The 21,585-nt window shown below is 38.5% G+C and overlaps 1 non-coding gene across 1 annotated transcript; it reads left to right on the top strand.

Annotated features, from left to right (window-relative positions):
- The first annotated feature begins 20,177 nt into the window (after nt 1-20,177).
- TRNAM-CAU (transfer RNA methionine (anticodon CAU)) lies at nt 20,178-20,249 on the top strand. Its single transcript has one exon. It is a non-coding gene; the product is annotated as a tRNA-Met (tRNA).
- The last annotated feature ends 1,336 nt before the right edge of the window (nt 20,250-21,585 follow it).

Genomic DNA, 21,585 nt, shown 5'->3' with positions numbered 1-21,585 from the left:
CCGTTCATTCTGCAGTGCGATGCCTCACTACATGGTGTTGGCGCAGTTCTGGCCCAATGTGACCAATCTGGTTGCGAACGACCAATAGCATTCATGTCCAAAAAACTTAACAAAGCCCAACGTAACTATACAGTTACCGAACTTGAATGCATGGCTGTAGTCTTGGCAATAAAAAAGTTCAGGATGTATATTGATGGACATTCTTTCAAAGTAGTCACTGACCACTCCAGTTTGCGGTGGCTTATGAATCAATCTGATTTAAGCGGTAGACTGGCCAGATGGGCTATCAAACTTCAGGGTTACTCCTTTGAAATCGAGCATCGTAAAGGATGTGAGAATGTCGTGGCGGATGCTCTATCCCGTGCTTTCGAGGACGTGGAAGTTGCTGCGCTGAATTTTGAAGTTCACCCTGAAATCGATCTCGCATCAGATGCTTTCCAATCGGAAGAATATTCTGCACTCCGGAACAAATTCTCGTCCTCACAGCTACCTGATTTCCAAGTAGTCGACGACTTTATCTATCACCGTGCAGCATTTCCCAATTCAATTGACACTTCACCAGACGATTGCTGGAAATTGTTCGTACCCGAATCGTTACGCCAAAGCGTAATTAGTGCCGCCCATGACCAACCATCATCTGCGCATTGTGGAATGACCAAATGCCTAGAGCGCATTCGCCGCCGCTTTTACTGGCCAAACATGGTAATCAACGTGCGGGACTACATACGCAACTGCGAAACGTGCCTGACTACAAAGCATCCTACGCGTTCCTTGAAACCACCGATGGGCGCTCAAGTGCATAGCGAAAGGATATTTCAACGACTCTATCTGGATTTTATTGGCCCATTTCCGCGTTCCAAGTCTGGAAACATAGGCATATTGATTATCCTGGATCACTTTTCAAAATTCACTTTTCTAAAGCCAGTGAAAAAGTTCACCACTAAAGTGATAATCAGTATACTGCAGGACGAAATCTTTCCCTGCTTTGGTGTGCCCGAGACAGTCGTGAGTGACAACGGCACTCAGTTTAAAAGCCGTGACTTCTCTGACTTCCTCTCGAAATATGGCGTGCGCCACATGTTCACAGGCGCCTATGCTCCGCAGTCCAACGCAGCGGAAAGAGTCAACCGTTCAATCAACGCGGCTTTAAGAGCTTACATTCGTTCGGACCAGCGTGAATGGGATGTTTTCCTCAGCAGCATCAATTGCTCAATTCGTAACTTCCTTCATCAGTCTATCGGTGTATCACCGTACCAAGTTGTTTTTGGGCAACATATGATCTCACACGGCCAGGACTATAAACTGTTGCGCAAGTTGGGTTTACTCGCCGAAGGTGATGTCAACCTTTCAAGGACTGACGAGTGTCAGAAAATTCGTGCAAGCATCCATAAACATCTGAGCAAAGCTTATGAGACGAACCAGCGCACATATAACCTACGTACGAGGCCTAGATCGTTCGAAGTAGGTCAAGAGGTGACAAAACGGAACTTTGCGCTGAGCAACGCTGCCAATCATTTCAACGCAAAGCTAGCACCAGTCGGAACAAAAGCGAGAGTTAAGGAGAAACTTGGTCAATCATTATATGTTCTGGAAGACATGAACGGCAAAGAGCTTGGTAAATTCCATGCCAAGGACATCTGGTGATCCCTCCTGACTCCTTTTTCAGTTTTTATTATTAGTCACAGGGACTAAAAATCAAAACTGTGGTTGTGGGAGTCAGTATTTTCGGCCAAGTTGGCATTCCTAGTCAAGACATTACCCATGGTAATTAACATAAATAGCCCAGATGCAACCCTTCAGTAGCAAGGATCCGATCCTCGCTAGAATACCAAAAATACCATTTTTATGGATTTTGGGGATTTTGTGCATCCTACATCCACTCTAGACGCCATGATTTCCTCCTCTTTGTCGCAAGCTTCTCCCGAGATCGGTTCGTTCTCTGCAAAAAGTGCTATAATTTTCAAACCCGTTCGCATCCACACATCCGCGTGTGAAATTCTAGGAATTTTGGTTGAGCAGTACGACCTGTTATCACTCCCAATATTGGTGGTAAGATTATTCGACGATATATTGGAAAAATCTAATTGTAATTCCCGGAAAACAGCAGTGACCAGACCCACGTGCAAATTCTCGGAATTGACAGAAGTTTTACAGTCCTCCCTCTGCGCACAGCAAGGAGCAGGTGCCGCGTGCAGCGATTCATCAGCGGAACCATACATTTCTTCAGCGCCAGGCCATAATCGCCATTTGGGATTCTTATACCGCACACCGCGTGAAAGGAATCTGTCTTCTTTGCCACACCTGGATTAATTTCATCATCGGCATACCATAAGCGGCTTCAAGGATCGCCGCAGTCAACCCGCGTGAGGTTTTGACCTTGCCAAGTCCGCACGACGATCTACAAGTCAGATCAAGTTGCAGTTCGGGCGAAAAACGCACCGGCGCCGATTCGGCGTAATTCGGGCAAGACAGCGGAGGCGGACGCCGCATCCCAATTGAAATATCAGTTCCAATTCTGGTTTCCAGTTAATTTTGGCCGGGACTGCCAACTCGTTTTTGTATCGCTAAAGCGATTGTAGTTTAATTTTCTTATTTTAAATATTTGTACGACGAGTTTCTAATTTAATTTACGATTCCTATTTAGCTTTTATACTTGCGTGTGTGCTTACGACATAGTATGACATATATACACTTAAATTAAATTATCCTACAGCGCACATCGATCGTCATCAGGCCTGCTGACTTCGTTGGAGAGTTCGTAAGTACGGCATAGCCGTAAATCATTTACATTCCTACATATATATTCATTCTTGTCTGAGCCCGCACACTTTTGATACCAATATATATAATGTTTCCACATTCGCGTATTGATATAAATATTAAATAAGAATCGTTTGCACTTATATAATTTAACGTAATACGCCTAAGTGATTTCCTGTAATTTTTGAATAAGCTTGCCGCATATCGATAAAATATGTAATCAGTTTCGTAATAATTTAACGTAAACAAAATATCCATTTCTTTTCCTATTTGATAATCTTGTACTGACACTCGATCATATAGAGAGTCTTTTGGCGTAAAGAACGCTTAGTTCTAAGGCTTTAGTGTTAGGATTTGTAGTATTAAGAACCATGAACCATATTATCGTATTTGCCGTATTAAATGAAATTTAAGATGAATTAGTTTGTGATCTTTTGAGGGCACCTTAGAGGATGTAGCGCAGCGGTTGTTTTAAGGGTGGAGTCTAATGTGACTTCACAGGTAGGGTGGGTATAGAAGGTGGCCAATAACATCTGGGCCTCCGTCTTCGATAGGTACAGTCTCTCGTCCGAATCTTAGCCGATGGGTTAAAAATCCGTATCGTTACCGTCTCTCTGTCTACTATTGTTAGTTCTGTGACACTCTTGTTTCATCTTAACACAAACCCACACCCATCTCCCTGAGCAGGCCGGTCAAAGCGTAGACAGAGGTGTTAGGGTGGACAACGCTCATAGAGTGTGTTCGTTACACCCTCCGTTCTTTAATGTGAATTAAAGTTTCTTTCATTTGATGTACTTTGAATGGCAGAACGATGAAAACTTATGATGCATATGCATATCCACCGACTGCCACACACTCAGGGCATAAAATTTTACACTTACGATGCAGAACCATTACCTCAGTCAAATGCAATTGAATTACATACAGCGAAATGCGGAAATGCGGTCGCATCAAATTTAAGATGCTCTGAAGTTCCTAGAATGGCACAATCAAATTTTATTATAATATTCTACGGGAAAATAGTCGTCAGTACTTTTGAAAACACATTTTTATAAGCTGTTTTTATGTGTATAACTTTAGATAGATATCATTTCGCCTCAAATTTAAAACTTTTTAAAAATAAATATAGCACATTCCTTCCTGTTTATATGCGAAAAAGTTTTGCCTAGTCATAAATTGTATTAGCTCGCACAGACAGCTGGAAAATCAAGCCAAATAGCTTAAATAAACAATAAATAACTCATACGCAGCGTGCGCCAGCGGCACTTGAGCATAATACGCGAGGCTAATGCAGCCAAGTGGAGCATAAAACATTTGTCTAAGCCATGACTTTTAGGATAATCCAGCGCACACTCACATTTTCCCTTCCCAGAGTCGCAGAGTCCCTTCACATACGAGTATATATACATATAGCCCAGTTCTCCGGTTCAGTTCTTCAGTTCTCCGCTGACACTTTCATTCAGATTCCGCCTTCTGCCATGGGAACTCATGTGTTATGGCATTCTTTTGTCTTGCGACGGGCCAAATTATACGCTGACACAGCGGGGAATCACAGCTCAGATTTTCCCCAGCTGGAAAAACCCCTTTGAAAAGGGGTTGCGTTTTAATAAAGTGAATTCAAATGGCTGTCAACTCTCAACCTTTTCGCAGTGTTCTTCAGCCAACGCATCAGAACAATCGCAATTAATTCTAGCTGGCATTCTGCACTTTGTTTTGAGGAGTGAAAAATCCACTGGAAGACAATAAATTGCACTGACAGACGCAATTGCTGGCCATACTTCAATTTCAAAGTGCGGTTTTTTTAGTTTCCGAATTGGGCAACCAAAAACCGCAACAAAGTTGAATTGAAATGCAGCAGAATCAAAAGAAAAAGCATCAAAATAGCATTGGTGTTGGCATAGAAAAATGTTGCAAAACGGAACTGGAGAAGAAATTGTGGTAATGGATAATCCTTTAACTCTAAGAATATCGTATCACAGATGCAAGTTCCTTGGTTTACAATCTATTGTTCATTTCATGTTTATAATTATGTAAAATTAAATCAGTGTTTACTAATGTGCACAATTAAATTAGCCGAAATGTAAAAGGTCCTTTAATAAAATTGTTATATACAAAGTGTAATTTGCTTTGATGGTAACTTTTTTGGTAACAAATTAAGGAGTTTTTATTATATATAATTTATAAATCAGAGAGTTGTTATATTTTCACCGCAGAAGCAGTGTTTTCACAATATTTTCTCAACTATTTGAGTATTCCAAACAAAGCTGCTGAGCGTTAAAACTTCCGCTGTATGCTTGTCTATTGTAAAGTGTTGAACAAAATCCATTTTAGTTTGGTCGCCACGGGATGTTGTCGCCACCTCCCATATTGTTTATATACTATATGCATGGCCCACCCACTGCGCTGGCATAAACCTGAACACACTCTAAAATATTCTGGGATGGAGTCGCAAACGCATAAGTTGAAAAGTTTTTGGCAGAGCTACGCAGATTCACGGTATTCATTAGCATGCAAATTTGAAAATTTATCAGTTTGCCGGTCGAAATCCTTTTTTATTCCGTCGACCAACCGCAACTCTTTAAGCCGTGAACGCACATACGCTTTCGAGGGAAAAGTTCTATCACAGGACGAAATTGGAGGGGTATTTAGTGGACGTGATGTGGTTCAGTGCCTGATAGGAGGAGTATTATGACAGGCACTAAGTACCCAATTTGCAGTGTCCTTTATTTGGGACTAACGAGGGTATTTAGGGAGTACCTTATTATAAAAGCATATTTACAAAATTGTAAGCAAAATTGGTAAATTGGTAAAACCTTATATCAAAACAGGTTGCCATCAAAGTTTTAAAATCACTTATAAAAGTGTCAAAAAGTAGGCAGTGAAAGAAAAACGTAAAATGTTTAACCTCCAAACTTAAAATTTTATGATGCATACTTTTATGCATCTTTTAAAAATATTACAAACTATATTGCTTAATATTATATATCTTTTATGTTTTATTTTTAACAGAGGGTGCATTCAAAATCTTTTGAGACTTGAAATCACTTTTTAAAATGCCTAAAAGTATGCAGTAAGAACAACGTTGTGTCTCGAAGTATTAATGATGCATACTTTTAAGCACATTTTTAAGTTCCAATATTATAAAACTTCTTTAAAGTTTAAACTTGTGTTTCGCAATGGATTTATTCTCACCCGCTCAATTTAAATGTAAATATATAAGCCCAGTGACCGTTCAATATTTCCTATCCCATCCCTTTTGCTGCAATCTTCACGGCAGAATTACTTCCCTAACTAATGGAACCGGTCAACAATTTGTCGGAATGGCCTCGGATGAGAGCACCCTCATATCGGGCACTTGATGCTCTATTTACCTGCCCCGGGCGAAACATCAAAGGCGAATCAGCCGGGCCCCGAAGTACTATAGTTGCTGCAATCAACTGCTGTAAAATTGCCTCACCTGCCGGGGGCTTCGGTGGGTTCCTGGCAGGTGGGCAGGAAAGAGGATGGGGACAGAAGATGGACTCACATATTTACACAGTGTGGCCAAATCCCGTCGGCTAGAAGAAGGTAAATAAATGTGGCCACAACTGGGAGTCATCCTCATCCTCCATCCATGTAAAAGGGGGGGGGGGGGGGGGGGGCTGTGACCGCAGGATGTACCGGCGCCTGTCGAACTGTCAGCTGCACTGTCATCCTTGGGCCCTTCGGGTGATATCCTGTTGACATTCCATTGTCCATGGGTTTTCTCCGCTCAGCTTTAAAAGTATTTCAGGCCAAAATCATTTAGCCCTGGCTCAAACGCATCCCATCTAGTTTGTATTCTATATTTTTTCCGCCTGCTTTCTGGTGTGTTCTTTTTTTTCCTATCCTTTTGTTTTGCGGAGGCGGTCCAATGAATTGGTGTAAACACTCGGGGCGTCATTCTGTTGCCATCGCAAATGCTTTCTGCTGCCGTTTCCTGACATTTTTGCCCGCAGTGCTTAGACAATGGTTAAGCCACGCCCCCGCCCCCCTTGGAATATTCCATTTTTAATAGTCAGGAGCCTTTTTAATTTATCTGCCAGACTGGCACGCATTTTCCAGCTGCCTTGGGGCCAAAGGAATGCAGGATTCAGGATGCAGGCGGAGTTGCACAGGATATTGCGACATTTAAGCAAATATCCCAGGCCGTATCCCAGTCAACGACTTCTAGTTGTTGCACAATTATGGGCCTGTAGTATTTGCCCAGCCCTGAGCTGAAAATCCAGCCCAAAGGTTAACCTCATGGGACCCAGAGGCACAATTGAAATGTCATCTGCACACCTGCAAATTAGTTAAACGCAATTCCCCCTTCACCTCATGGGGCTACATAAACATTTGTAGGCCAACAATTGATAAGGTCTTTAGTGAAATGCCAACTGGCCTGGGAAATTCCATGCATCTGTCTTTCACTTTAAGTGAAATGCATAAAATTGTCATAAAGTGCGGCATTATGCAAGCGCCTGTCAGAATTTATGACACTCTGCTGGATTATTTTGCAAGTTGGTATCTGCTAGGACAATGAAATAATTTTCCATTAATTGTATGCGTTGGCTTCCCTTTAATTACTTGCTAGAAATTGAGGTGTTTTATTGGCCTTAGATAAATTAGTGTGTGCTCAAATTAAATGTTGGTAACCTAATGGGTTTTACAAAGTTCAACTTAATTACAAGTTTCAATTAGCACAAAATGATTTCGTCTTTTGAAAGAGGATTTAATTTTTGTAAAATTATAAATGTAACTAAACTGCAGATGAAAATAAATTATTGTTAAGAGATGAGGAAGTAATAAAGAAAATACATAAACACATTTATGTTGCATACTTATTAGCACTCTAAGGAACCTCTACCTAATAAAAATGAATTCCTTCTGCATTTTAATTTTCTATGCTTAGAAGGACAGTGCTAATTAATGGAGATACCCCGCTATGCCAAGAGCAACTTGTATGACTAATTTCATTAGACGATTCAGGGCCAAAACCTGACGGAACTTGGAACTGGGAACTTGGACCCATCTGGCCAACAAGTGGCCCCATGTGCTCCTTCTGAAGTGGCGGCGCTACACTAAATTGCTTTTAATTATGCTAAAAAAGAAGACAATAATAAAACAAAAGACAAAAAATAAAGTAAAAAATATGGTTCTGAGAGTGAAAAGCTCCCGCAGTGCGCTTTATGGCTCCGGGCATACTTCACAACAGGCCGCAGAAGGACGTCGGGACTCCAGGACTCCAGGACTCGCCAAGGACTCGGTTTCTAGGGCCCAGAAACCAGCTACCAGTAACCATCTACCAGTAACCAGGATCCAGGACCCCGAGGGGAAGCAGTTAAGTTTGGCTCTGGGCTTGGGTTTGGGGTTTCGGAGCTGGGATGGTTTCATTTTCAGTTCTGCAATGGCAAGCAGCAGAGCGGAAATGAATTGTTGAATGCGAAGACTGGGCAACTTTTCTATGGTGGTTTATGAACAATTCCAGTCAAAGTTGCTTGTTTTATTGCCTTCATTATTTCATTTGTTTCAATTAGCGACAGCTGTTTAGAGGCGGGTGAAAAGGAGCGAAGTCTGCAATTGAAATAATGCCCGAGTGGTGTAAAGGTGAATCAAAGTGTTAAGTGTTTTTATTGCACTATTTTGAGCATTTAATTGGGGACTTAATTCAGATGGTTGAAAATTACAGTACGTTTTATTTAACTTAAATAAAAATGGCTACCCTTTTCTGCAAGCATTTCATTAAGCACAATTTTGTATCCTTAAATTTCCTAAATATTCCAGCATGAGTTTTGTCCACTTCAATTTTTTTCCACAATTTTAAATTCCACCTGCCGTTTTAAGCTTTCCCAAACAGATACAAAAAATCGTGTCCAGGCAGGTGAAAAATGGGTCCTGGAATTCAATAAAGTACGTGGCCAGTCTACAGTGACTGCAAAACTCCATAAAAAGTTGTAAACATTTGGTTCCACTTGGGTTTTGGAATACGGTGGAATACTGATAATTCAGCTTGAATCGCTCAAGAGCTTTAGGCATTTGCACTGGTTTAAAATTCGCTCCGTAAAGCCAAATGAAATATAGTATATGCCCTGTTGCTTAAGCAAATAATTTGAGAACTTCTCTGTGGAAAGAAATCAAACAAAAGAACATGCAGCTGAAGGGCCACAAGCGACTTCATTAACAATACAAACAGCAGGCGCATTTCTCATTTCAACAACAATTTATTTTGCCCTGGACCGACGAACCCCTCCATTTCCACCTGGGTTTCCTGGCAGGTGAGGTTGCGATTGCAGCCCAATGGACTGGGTTTATTCATGCGCGTTCCTCGAGTTAAACATGGCATATAGCAAGAGGGCTTACATATATAGTGGGTTATATTATATAGACCTAGGAGCAGGGCCGTACGTGTCCACCGACGGAGTTGTGTGACTTTTGCATATTAGCCCAGTACTAGTTGGTTAGTTTGGAGTCGAGTTAGTTCTCAAGTCGAGTCACGCGCAAACGGAGACTTACTTCTTCAACCATCTTTGTTCGCACTGTCAACAATGTGTAATTTTATAACTTCTATGTTGGCTAACTAACTTCCGGCATCATGATTGCATCAGCAGTTAAATAAAATGCGAATCTAAACATTGAAATACTGAAATGATTGCCATGTTATAAATAATTTAATTTTTAAATGTATTATTATAATCAGTGTCTCCCTAAAAATAAGAAAGGTATAAAGCCATATTATAAAAAAGGATATTATAATAATTTTCCTCATGAAGTGACAAATAAAAGGATAGATTTAAATGAAATATAAGAGTTTGGAGTGCACACAAATCACTAGGGTTTTTAAATCTATTTTAAATGTAATTCTTTAGGTGCCTAAAAGTATGCACTGAATAGTTTCTGAACGAATTAAGGGCACTTCTGATTTGAAAAAATCTTGTTGCATACTTTTAGATGCATTTAAAAGTGAATTCTAAACTTCTAGTGATTTGTGCGTAAGACTTTAAACCATCATCACCATAGATATTTCACATATATTTTGCCAGTGCATCAGTGCCTGTGAAAATATCCATTTCCCCTCCTTACAATTCCCAACATGAGTTGCTCATGTTTGCTTTAATTTCTCCACTAAAAAACATGACTGAAAATTCCCGAGCAAACCAAATGCGGTCAGAGGGTCGCCCTTGACTCGATGCCACCCAAAACAAGGACTTCTTACCCTCTTCCGTCTGCCAGATGACAACTGAGGAGCCCAAAGTGTAGAATAGACAGACTGGCACGTGCCTCCACATAAATATGTATGTTAAACAAATGCTGGAAATTAAATTGACTGAAATTTTATGGCCAAACTACGTGAAAGGCAGCGAAATGTTCGCATAATTTGTGAGCAATTGTCAACGGCAAAACACTTTGCGGGAATTTAAGTTTCGATGGCAAGAGAAATTTAAGATTGAATCCTTGGATAGTTTGCCACAATCAAGGTTCCACAATTGCAGTGCGCCAAACGAGGCCATAAAATTCACTAACGATCCGCAGTCAGACAAAGGAAACGCTGTAAACTAACTGAAATTATCGTAAACGAATTTGTTATCTCTGGGTAACATGACAACCAGCTAAAACAATAAAATTTCATCTTCCGCTTTTGTGGATAAGGAGAGGGGATTCAAGGCTGCATTTTCCCTTTATGTGCGAAATTCTCTGTCAGAGATGAAAGGCGAGGAAATCGAGAAAAGCGAGGAAAGCCGGGAAAGCCGGGAAAGCCGGGAAAGCTGGGAAAGCGAACTCGGTCGGAAGGCAAAAGCCAAAAGTGTTTGACAGCAATATATGCGCAGGCTGTGCGAGTACTTAGTGCACGCCCATGACTGAAATTATGTCCGCATCAGCAGATATTTATGCAGCCTAATGCATTCGGTTCAATGGGACTCCCAGATTTACGGCTTTTGGGTTCGGTTTGGGTTCGGGTTTGCATTTGGGTTTGGCCCTGGGTGGGCATTCCAATGGGAGTGTTAGTTGGCCAACAGAAATTCCCATCATTTTCGATAGGTTTTCAATGGGTTTGACTTGCTTTAAATAGCACATTTATGAAATAGTTACGTATAAACTAGATAATAACAAACAATTAGTTACATTTTAAATAAGTCCTGCCTTCCAACAGCATTATTTTTTAGGAATTTTCGGAATAATGTTAGGAATAGAACTTAACTTATTATAAAACATTTTATAGAGCAGTGTTTCAGAAGAACAGTTTTTTTTTTAGACCGATTAGGGAACGTATGTATGAATATATGTTATTTATATTTAAAGTCATCCTAAGATTCTTTATATCTTTTCCTAATTCGGCTGATTTTTAGATACATTGTGAAAAATAATAAATTGAGTTTCTATTTCCTTTCAATTTAACCAATTTTTAAAGAAGTGTTTTATGCTAGAGCAAAAATAGTGATAGTTTTTAAATTTTTAAGATAAAATATATATATACACAGAAGTCTTTTAAAAGAATCTTACAAATATTAATAATTTTGGGTGCCTGAAAAATATTGTTAGTAAGATTGTTACCGATATACTTTTTTGTTAACCAAAATATAAGTGTAGCAACCGCAGATCCTTTGAGTATTTATAGTATAGACTATTTACAAGCTCTTGCTGAGGTATTTAAGATATTTCTTCGTTGTCTTCTGTGATTACAGGACTGCCTTTGCGACAACGTGCTAACAGCTCCGTGAAAAATACCTTCTTAGATAATGGTAACAGGCAATCGCCTTAAGTAGACAACAAAGTCGGCGAGGCGATGAAGATACAGATACCAACGGGCTGCTTCAGCGTGATGCAAACGTTGGACAGGAAATCGGTGGCATTATTAGAGGCAACTGAGACATTGTCGTGTTGTTGGGAGCAACATCATGTCACTGGGGGTCATAAGGGGGGTCAAAGGGGCGTGAAAGCCTCTTGGGGGAATAGGTATAGATGCGGGCCCCCCCTTGCAACATTGGCGGCGTTCTTGTTCTTGTTCTTGGCACTGCCTGTGATGGCTGTGTCCCGTGTCCAGGAGCCACTTCCGGCCTGAATGCAAGGGAAACACAAACAGTGCCAGTTGCCCAAGGACTTCCCCTTCCTTCAATGGCCATAGCCACAGCAACTGGTCTGCTCCCAACTCGCCCAGAGATTGGTTTGTTATTCGTGTGTTTGCCGGCATTGTTGGCCAGCCACTTGGTGGACGTGGGATTTGTTTTGGGCCAGCCCCGAGAATTCCGGTTAATCAATAGAGTGCGGCCGGTGGAGGGAAAATTCAGAGTTTACCTCAGCATTCAATGGAATTGAGCAGCTTGAATGTGCTGCACAAGTCCTCTCTGAATCTTGAGCCTAAGTGCCTTCAAATATCCTGCATCAGGAATGAAAGAAGCACTAGCAAAAAATATTTACACAGTACCATTTTACCATTCTAAAATCTCACAAACTCTTAAAGGTAAAAATCTGCAGAGGGAAGTAATAGGTTTATTTCTTCAATTTACATTCAACTTGATTTTTTACTTTAAGCTTTTTTTAAATAGTTTTTAATAATTGAAGAATATTGATTTTTTAAGAAATGCTTTTTTTTGAATGTCTTGAATAATTACGGTCCCTGAAATTTCTGGGTTGTAAGTCACTAAAACACAAAATACAGACAAGATAAAAATAAAAGTATATTTAAATATCATTCCAATTAATAGGAACAGGAATGAGTCTAAAGATTTATTCAAAGAAAATTTTTATTAAATAGTAAACTAGTTGTACATTAGCTAAATCTTAAGAATCAATAAATAATAACTGAATTAAGCAAATCATTAAAACAATTAGTTCCTTGAATTTTTTAAATCTTTTTTTAAATGTTCTATTCTTTCCAATATGTTTTTTGCAGTGCATCGTCCGTCAGTTTGCTTGGCTTTTATCTGGGGAACCGTGTGATCCCGCTGACCGCGGTAGTTTTTCATCCGCGTAGCCTGATATTTGGCTCGTCAGGAGTTATATAAGCACATGTCACGTCCGGGGATCCTAAAAGTGTGGGACATGGGATGTACATATGTTGGATGTGGGACATGGGATGTGGGATGTGGGGAATTTCGGGGGCAGCCGGGCTTCCAATGGGCGGTGTCACCTGGTGACAAGGTGTTGCCTTTCACGTGGATTCTAGATGCCGCACCCGGCCGCCGCGGGCTCATCACCTGTCCCAGATCCACCAAACCCCCTCCCCCTAACCATTCCCCCCGTGGCTGTGTGATTAGCCAGGTGGCACGTAGCGGACATGGCAACCAGCCAGATGCTTCTTCAATCAGATGTCAATTACGCTGAAGATTACCAGGGATTTGCGGCTCTTTTGTTCCCGTTTCTTCTTTTAGCCAAGATTATGAGTGCTCTGGGACTATCTGCAATCTTCACTTGGAATGCATATATGTACAGGGTACACACACACACCCCGGGTCATGTCAACAAGTCAATTGCTTACCATAAATTACTCATACGCCCCATTGAAGCGGGCCGCTGCCACCATTATTATTATCCCCCGGGGACCACTTGGTCCCGCTCAATAGCAGTGTATAAATTTGTAGGCAAAAAATAAATAAGGTTTCCTGCAGCGACGACCTTCAGAATGACGCAACTTGGATCGATAAAATCTTGGGTAATTTATAAGCAGAGAATAGATATATCCTTTACCATCAACACCCCTTTTATACCCATAATAAAATGTTGACTCTGAGTGAAAGACATAAAAACATGTATTATTAATACTAAAAAATGGAAAACCACTTTCGGGCAACAGCTTGCTGCTTAAAAATCATTGTAAAAAATCCACAGGCGATGGAAATTTAATCGATATGCAAACGCGTATAAATTTCACAGAATATGGCCAGCAACAGTTGGCTTTAATGGATCCGATCCGCGGCGCAAAGTTGCCTACTTTTCATCGCTCACTTTTAAGTCTTGTGCGGATAAATATATGTGCATATATCAAGCGGGAGGATATAGCCCACATATCCGCATTGTAACCTCTTCTTTTCCTTTTTTTTTTTTTGAGATATCCCACCTGCTGGCAGCCGGCAAATGTAAATAAGCATAAAATCCAATTTTCTGTTAGCTCCTGCGTGTTTGCACGGCGTCTTTTGCTTTTTTGGGGGCAGCAGCTCCTTCTCTGCTCCTCCTGGATGTCCTGTCAGGATACAAGGATGTGAAAGAGGGGGATACGGATACATGGGGGGCTGTCAAACCCACTTGAAGATTTGCAATCAACGCCCCTGGCAAAAAGCAGGCAGGTGAGCATCAATTGAAACCATTCCCCTTTTGATCTGACAGCCGAAAAAGCTCACTGAAATTCACCCAATTTGGGTCACTCAATGCTCGTTGAAGCAGCCTTTAAGAGAAATGGCATGTTACGCAATAATTTATGATTACCTTATGTGGCAGGGGATGGATGCAAAAATAAGAAAAATGGAAAAGTGAAAAGGTTTACTGCCAACTGACAGCCGACTTTTGCGGCTAATCTAAATAACATAATCAGATTTGTCAGGCGCAACAAAAAAGCTGCAAAGGAACTGACCGGAACTCGCACATGTTCCCACTTGAGCTAAACACATTTGGCAACCTCATTTGCATATTTGACTTGATAAAAAGGGTTTCAAACTACACAGCTTGTTTTCCAGTAGATTTTTTTCTCCCTTGGACATCTGTGAAAAAATAAGAATATATTCCTGGAGGTTGAAAGTTTACTACAAAAATTTTACTTGTTCTGTGCGTTGGGTATTTTGTAAATAATTTATGCAAGTATTTTGTTGTCTTCTTTTTTAAGTTGATCAGTATTTTATTATTTTACTTTAGTCCGAATTTTCTGGTTAATTTATTTTTACTAGGGTTTTAAGCTCTCTGATAAAAATACCAAATGGTATGCATAAATATATTTTGATATTGATAGTCTAGTCCTACAAATTCTATTATCCATGCATACTTTTTAATCTATTAAAGGGATTATTTTTATTTGTTTCTAGACTGTATAATATTTTGAGAAATTTAAGACCTTATGAAATAATCGCAATAAATTTCTCCTTCTTTCCAAAACAAGCTCCTTGATTTTTCTAGTAATTTTATTTTCTGTAGTGTTTTAAGTTCTCTTATAAAGATGCCAAAAGGTGTGCATTGATATAACTTAATTCTGATAGTCTAGTCCTTTGAATTCTATTTTCAAAGCATACTTTTAAACCTTTTCTAGGGATTGTTTTTGTAAAATTTGTATTCCGATTCTAGACTATCCAATACTATGAGAAATTTAAGACCCAAGGAAATAATCGTATTAGTTTCCTTTTCTGCCCTAAACAAGCTTATTGATGGCCCTTTATTTAATAGGTTTTGGGTTGTACACCCCTTGTATCTATTGTGGTCAAGTGCCTTACATTACCCCATATTATTCGATATTCAACCAGTTTTAGTTACCGACTCATCTGTAAATGCATTACCAAGTGCACACAAGAATTTAAGAGCGATTGTTTGTGAATTTGTGTGAGTAGGTGGCATAGAAAATGTTTGCCCTGGTATTTCCTGTCTCTGTGATTTGAATTTCGGCTGGAAAACTGTGTGTGCACCAAGAAAATAATAGATATGAGGGCATTGTTGATTGCCAAATTTTTCAGTTATGAGCTGGCTTGATGTGGCTCCAACTGAATGGATTTTAGGACCTTTGAGTGGGGATATTAAATTCTTGCACTTTCATTATGTGTGTGTGTGTGTCTGAAAATTAGCCAAACATTTTCTTTGCCCCTCAAATATTCATTCAAATTTTAAACTTTAACCGATGGTGACAGCTGTGGCAAGTGTCTTCAAATCGATTAGCATAAAACTGATAATAAACTAAACTTATGTTGTTCTCGAGATGCCAACAGCTTGAACATCAGCCGAAGCGAAATAACATGAATTTTGTCTCGGGAAAATGCTGGCAAACATTTTGCCTGCTCAAAAAACAAAAGATGGCTGAGATACTCGTCGAAAACAAAAAAAAAAACAGCTTTATTTAAGCACTTTTGCCCCCACTTTGCGCAACCACCTTTCTGGATTTTGCCTGCCATCCAAGACACTTTCGCCTGCCAAAGATTATCAGTTCCACTTTAAATTATTATGATGGCGCTGCCATCGCCCCCGAGTCCTTGCAGCAAATTACGCCTCGTCCTGGCCAAAAAAAGGATCCTGGAAAAGGAGCCAAAAACAAAAGGGAGCGTATATCAATTTGGTGTTTTCCTTTTCACGTTTCCCGCTTATCTTCATTTCTGGGCCAACGTCGGGTTTATGGTCAATTTTAGATTTTATATTTGCAGCTTTCGGTTTCTTATTGTTTTCCCGCGTGCTTTTCCACTTTCCCACTTTTCCCTCGCGAAAACCCACCCACCTCATCGCGTATTTATATTTGCCATTTTTTCCCCATTTCCGTTTGATTTTATCGGCGTGCAAGCAACTTGTTTGCTTTTACTTTGCTTCGCTTTTGTTGCAATTTTATTGGCTGGATTTTAAATCAATTGGGGGCTTTATTTTGCCCTAGTCTTTGCCAATTTCAATTAGCCTTCCGGCATTCAGGGGGTTTTCAATTGGCAAAGGTATATAATCTTGATATCAATGACATTTATTTTTAAATTTTGGCCATCGCTAACAATATCTACCTTTAAGTATATACTTTTTTCTGAAAGAAAATTGCTGCAAATTCAGCACTTTCTTATTGCAAGATATTTGCTAAGCTTTCACCTGCTATTTTGGCAACCTTTCCTAAATCGAAATGTAAATTTTCCATTTGTCTAGCGCTGCAGATTGATGATGGCTGATACTTTAAGCCGCTTTTGTCTCCAGGTTTATGCTTTTTATGCTACAACATAAAATTTCAAATTTCTTTGCTTAGATTATTCTGCATTGCTTTTGGCATTCGACAATTTCCTTGCTATAAATTAGGAGATAATTGCATTTAAGTCGTGGCAAGCAAACAATGAAATCAAATTAATTTGATATTCTGTGTAGACAAAAGTTAATCAATGTTTAAGAAAGATAAATAAGTCAAATTTGAAAGAAAATACCAATAGTTATGAAAATAACATTCCAACAGATTCGATGAAAGCGCATTCAATGTTAAAGTTAGAAATATTTTGTATAAAAAATGGCAAAAGTATTAGTGATCTTAAAGTGGAAAGTGTTGTAAATGATATAGATGATATAGATAAATAGATGAAGATGATACATAAAACTGAAATAAAAACGAAAATAACACAGAATAAGTTTCATGCCTTACCCACGAAAATACCACACAAGTTAACGGAAGTGATCCATAAAAAATCCTCATTAGCTTTGAAAAAATTACCTATACCAATTTTTTCGTAACTTGTCTTTATTAAATGCTAGCATGACAATAAATATTCAATATGCAAATGGTTATAGTTTATATTTGAGCACCAGTAGATGGTCAGGTATTTGAAACAAGCTACCAAGTTCAATAAGCGTAAAACAATGGGTTATGGTTGTGGCATTTATGAGGGTCTTTCGCATTTCTTTCGCCTGAACACGTTTCAACCCCTTTCATTTCGCTACAATCATATTCCAAGTAAAGTTCCACAATAAATTGTATTATTCAGCACAATTCAAAGGGTTTCAAAGGTTTATGACAGCTTTAGGAAGATAAATGTCTGTATACCTTCTCATAAAGTAAAATAAAAAAGTATTGTTCGTATTTTCTAACAAACCAAAGGGTATTTATAAAAAAAAAAATCGAACCGCCTGGCTTAACCTTTCGCTTGGCACTGTTTCTAGTTACCACCGATCTGTGAGTTAACAGTATGTTTTTCAGATAGGGAAATTAAACCGAGGAAAGTTCCTTTCAAAATGCCAAACCCAACTGTGCAACATGTTCGTTGCAACATGTTGCAAAAGGAAAGGTCCTTTTATTTGTTTACGCATTGTGTGGAACTTGTCACAGATCCACTGAGTCCTTTTTGGAGATGAAACCTGTTGCTGATTATTTGGAAAAATTAATATTTATTTTAAATTTCTATTACCATATTTTAACAATTTTTAAAGAGTTTAAAGTTCCAGATTCGACAACTTTCATTCCAAAAATGTAGTCATTTTGGCGTCAAGTTTTTAATTGAAAATTATGAGCAAACTACTATCAGCGACTAAGTGCATAAGTGTGTTGTCTGCTGAAATGTGTCACATCGCTGCTATAAATGTGTATATATGGTATGGTTTAGTTGGTAATGACTCTGGCAGACACACAACCTTCAGGCGAAACATTGACGAACCTCCGCACTTTCTAAGCGAAACTTTTTCATTGCCCTCCGTGTGAAACTAAGTGAGGACCCACTTATGTGGCAGGCACTGAAATTTAATATGTCAGTGCGTGTGCGGATTGAAAATGAAATTACGGCGGCCTCAACTTGGCAACAAGGATGGTTTTGACAGTATTCTCCTTTGACAAAATAAGTCAGCCTCTTTAAATAACTTGGCCTTTAAGAATTCTAGCTATGCTATGTTGGGGTCTTCAAATTAATCAAAGGAAGTGCTTAAAGGTATGCAACAATATATTTTTAATCGAACAGAACTTTATTTTTTTTCACTGCATACTTTTAGGCGGCTATAAATGTGGTTTGAAAGCCCTAGAGAATTCTGTGACAACCTCATACCTACAAGATACTCAATAATTTGGTAATATGTGTTGCAATACTACTCCTATAAATTAGGGAAATTATTATTTACTAGTTAATCACAAGTACTTAGGGTCATCGTCTTGAGTTGGCCACAAATTCGTAGTGCCTAATTGGCTACGAATGTGTATATCCTGCTTTAAGGTAAAACATGTGGTTTGTGTGTGACCTCAGGAAATTGAGACGAGAATTTGACAAATCTAAACAGGGTACTCTTGGTCTTCTTATTAGAGATTCGGAAATTAAAGATACCTAAATTATTTAGTTAAGGTCCCTGTTTGATCTCAAAATAGTATTTAAATTTATGAGAAGTAGAGGCTATTACTTTTTAAGAAAACTTGTGCTGTGGTCCTCTTGTTCAATGACAGATATTTTACAAGGCTTTCACGCCTGCTCATAAAAAGCGAGCTACCATTTTTCTTGTTCGGTGGAAAGTGAAAAAATAAGCTGGAAAAGTTTTGCAATCGCTCATGGGGCTGTCAGTCTTCGGGGTAAAAGGAAAACGAAAGTTTTTGTTTTTAAATTTATGAGCCACACGCAGTAACCTTGTTATGATGATGATTAGCTGGTCAGCAGATGGGTGTAGTTTGAATGCCATTATCTAAAGTAATCAATTAGGCCAATTTTTAAAGTGGGCAATAACTTGTTGTCTTAAAGGAACATCTACAATATTTCACCATTTTATGGGAAATAGATTATTCAAAAATCCTTCATTTAACTTTTATGCCCGCCCGTTTGTTCCCTTTTATAGCCTGAGCAGCACTAATTTGCATTTTTATGATTTAATTTTCCAAATGCATCGTAATCAATGGGAAACGGTCTATGTTTATGGGTTTCCAGTCGGTACTTCCTACCACATTTCCGGTATATCATTAAAGCTTAATAAACAGATTTTATGTCCCTATTTTTGTATCCTTAAATTTATGCCTATTCGTAACAAAGCAATTTAATTAAATTATTTTGTATTAATTTTTGTCCGTTGCCATGTTTACTGTTTTATAATGCACATTCATTCATAATTCGATTATAGTAAATCAAATCAAACACTTGCCATAGGCCACATTCAGAACGAGAAAAATAAATACAATTTTCGTTCAATTGAATTTGTTTATACTTAAATCATAAATTAGTTAAGAGTCCACTTGATGTAGTTAGGTTATAAATCAATTGTGTATTATTTCAATCATTTTATTATATTATATGCCAAATTTTATATGACAATTTTTGCTGAGAAGCATTTTCTTTTGTCATAAAGTATTTATTTTTTATGACTGGAGTTAGAGACTTTTAAAAAGTGGACTAGCTTTATATGGTTACATAATAATAGTTTATGACAGCTTAAGCTTATTTATAGCTGGGCTTTCCAACTTACGAACTCAAGATGTTTATATAACGAGATAAAAAGTGTAATTTAATGCTAGTCAAACATCTTTTTGCAAAACAGAAAAAAAGGAGTTAAAGAAGAAATTAAGTTATAAAATAAAAGTAGTGATAATATTAAAAAACCTGTTTATTATCCAAAATTTTTTCAGAGGAACTAACCTTATTTATATATATAAAAACAAAATCAAATTAAAAAAAGTAGGATTAAAAAAAATCCTGTTTGTTTCACGGTGTATTAATTCTGATTAGATTGGAGGATTAAATTGGAGACCATCGAAACTATCTAGGCTCTGCAACCCTTATAAGGTATAACCCTTTGGATAATAATATTCATAACTCCCAGTAAGCAGAGTGGCGCAGTGGAAGCGTGCTGGGCCCATAACCCAGAGGTCCGAGGATCGAAACCTTGCTCTGCTAAAACAATTTTTTTTTTTTTTTACTTTTTTTTGTTTACATAATTTTTTAAAAATTTTTATTACACCAAACAACAAAGCAAGCTATTATGTATTGAACATATAATACTCTTCGAGTAATGGGTGTAAAAAAGCATCAGAGGTAAGCCTGCTTTATCCAATTTCAATAGGAGATCAAAGCGTATTATATAATAAATCTCGGAGATTTTGCTTCAGGAAACGCCTGAATCCTAAAAATCCCCTAAACCCCTAATCCCTTTCTTCTGCAGATTGGCCGGCAAATGCAAATTGTGCTGAAAGCGCAAATCTTTAATCAGGACTTTATCCCTTATTCACCTGCATGTTCAGGCATACGTACAATATAATCGCATGTGTGCCTGGCATTTTTTATCTTTGCCTGCAATTCGATTCGGATTCCCAGCTCGTTTTGTGACGCAAGTAATTTTATTGCTGCCTTTTGACTGCTCACAAAAGCAGTTCCTTGGCTTTCAAAGCGCTTGTCGATTGCATTTTCCATTCGCCGACAGAACATTCAACCGAAATTTACCTTTACGGGGCCAAATGCAAATCGAAGTTGTGGCAGCTGACTTTCCCAGTGGGAGATCTTAAATTCAGCTGAAATTTATTTGAATTACCATGGAACCAAGTCTAGAAACGTTGAATACTTTATTTAAGAAAATTTTAATAATTTAATCACCATTTGTCATGCCTGTTCTGGGATTTTATTATTCAAGAATTACTCAAATAAACTTCACGAGTAAGTGAAACAATTTTTGAAATGTTTTTATAAAATATCAAGACCGAAAAAAAAAACCGATAAGTTTATTGTGAATAAAATTATCTTGGGACATGTAATTATCTTTTAAATTACTTTTAAAGAAATGTTAAAAATATAGTTTATGTTTCTTTTACGTACCTATTTTATAAGACCAATTCATTTTATAATTTTTGTCCGTCGTCTAAAATTTAGATTCTAAATAAGCGGTTTGATTTTACCAAAACCTAGCTCTTTTTCCAAAAAATCCCCATCTTTTTGGCTTTGAGCAAGCCATGTTTACACAATATTTGGCATGGTTTTTGTGCTGCTGCCTTTGAGCCTTAATATTCGTTTTGCGCACCTGCCAATCGTAAGCTTTTTTAGGTCAGCTGCCCGTCGCTCTGCGGTCAAAATGCAATTGTATTCATCTGCCGCTGTCCGAGGCCTTAAAGTGTGATGGAGCCATCTCGTTTTTTACCCAGCACGGGCACACGTTGTGTGTGCACAATTAATCAAACAACCGGGCAAAAAGCGTAGAGCAAAAACAAGAAATATTCAATTATTCATACGCAATGTTAACCCG

Source organism: Drosophila suzukii, chromosome 2L (genome assembly GCF_043229965.1).
Source record: "Drosophila suzukii chromosome 2L, CBGP_Dsuzu_IsoJpt1.0, whole genome shotgun sequence".
NCBI classification, from domain to species: Eukaryota; Metazoa; Arthropoda; class Insecta; order Diptera; family Drosophilidae; genus Drosophila; species Drosophila suzukii.
The sequence above is the reverse complement of the archived record's forward strand: the minus strand, read 5'-3'. Positions and strand labels throughout refer to the sequence as shown.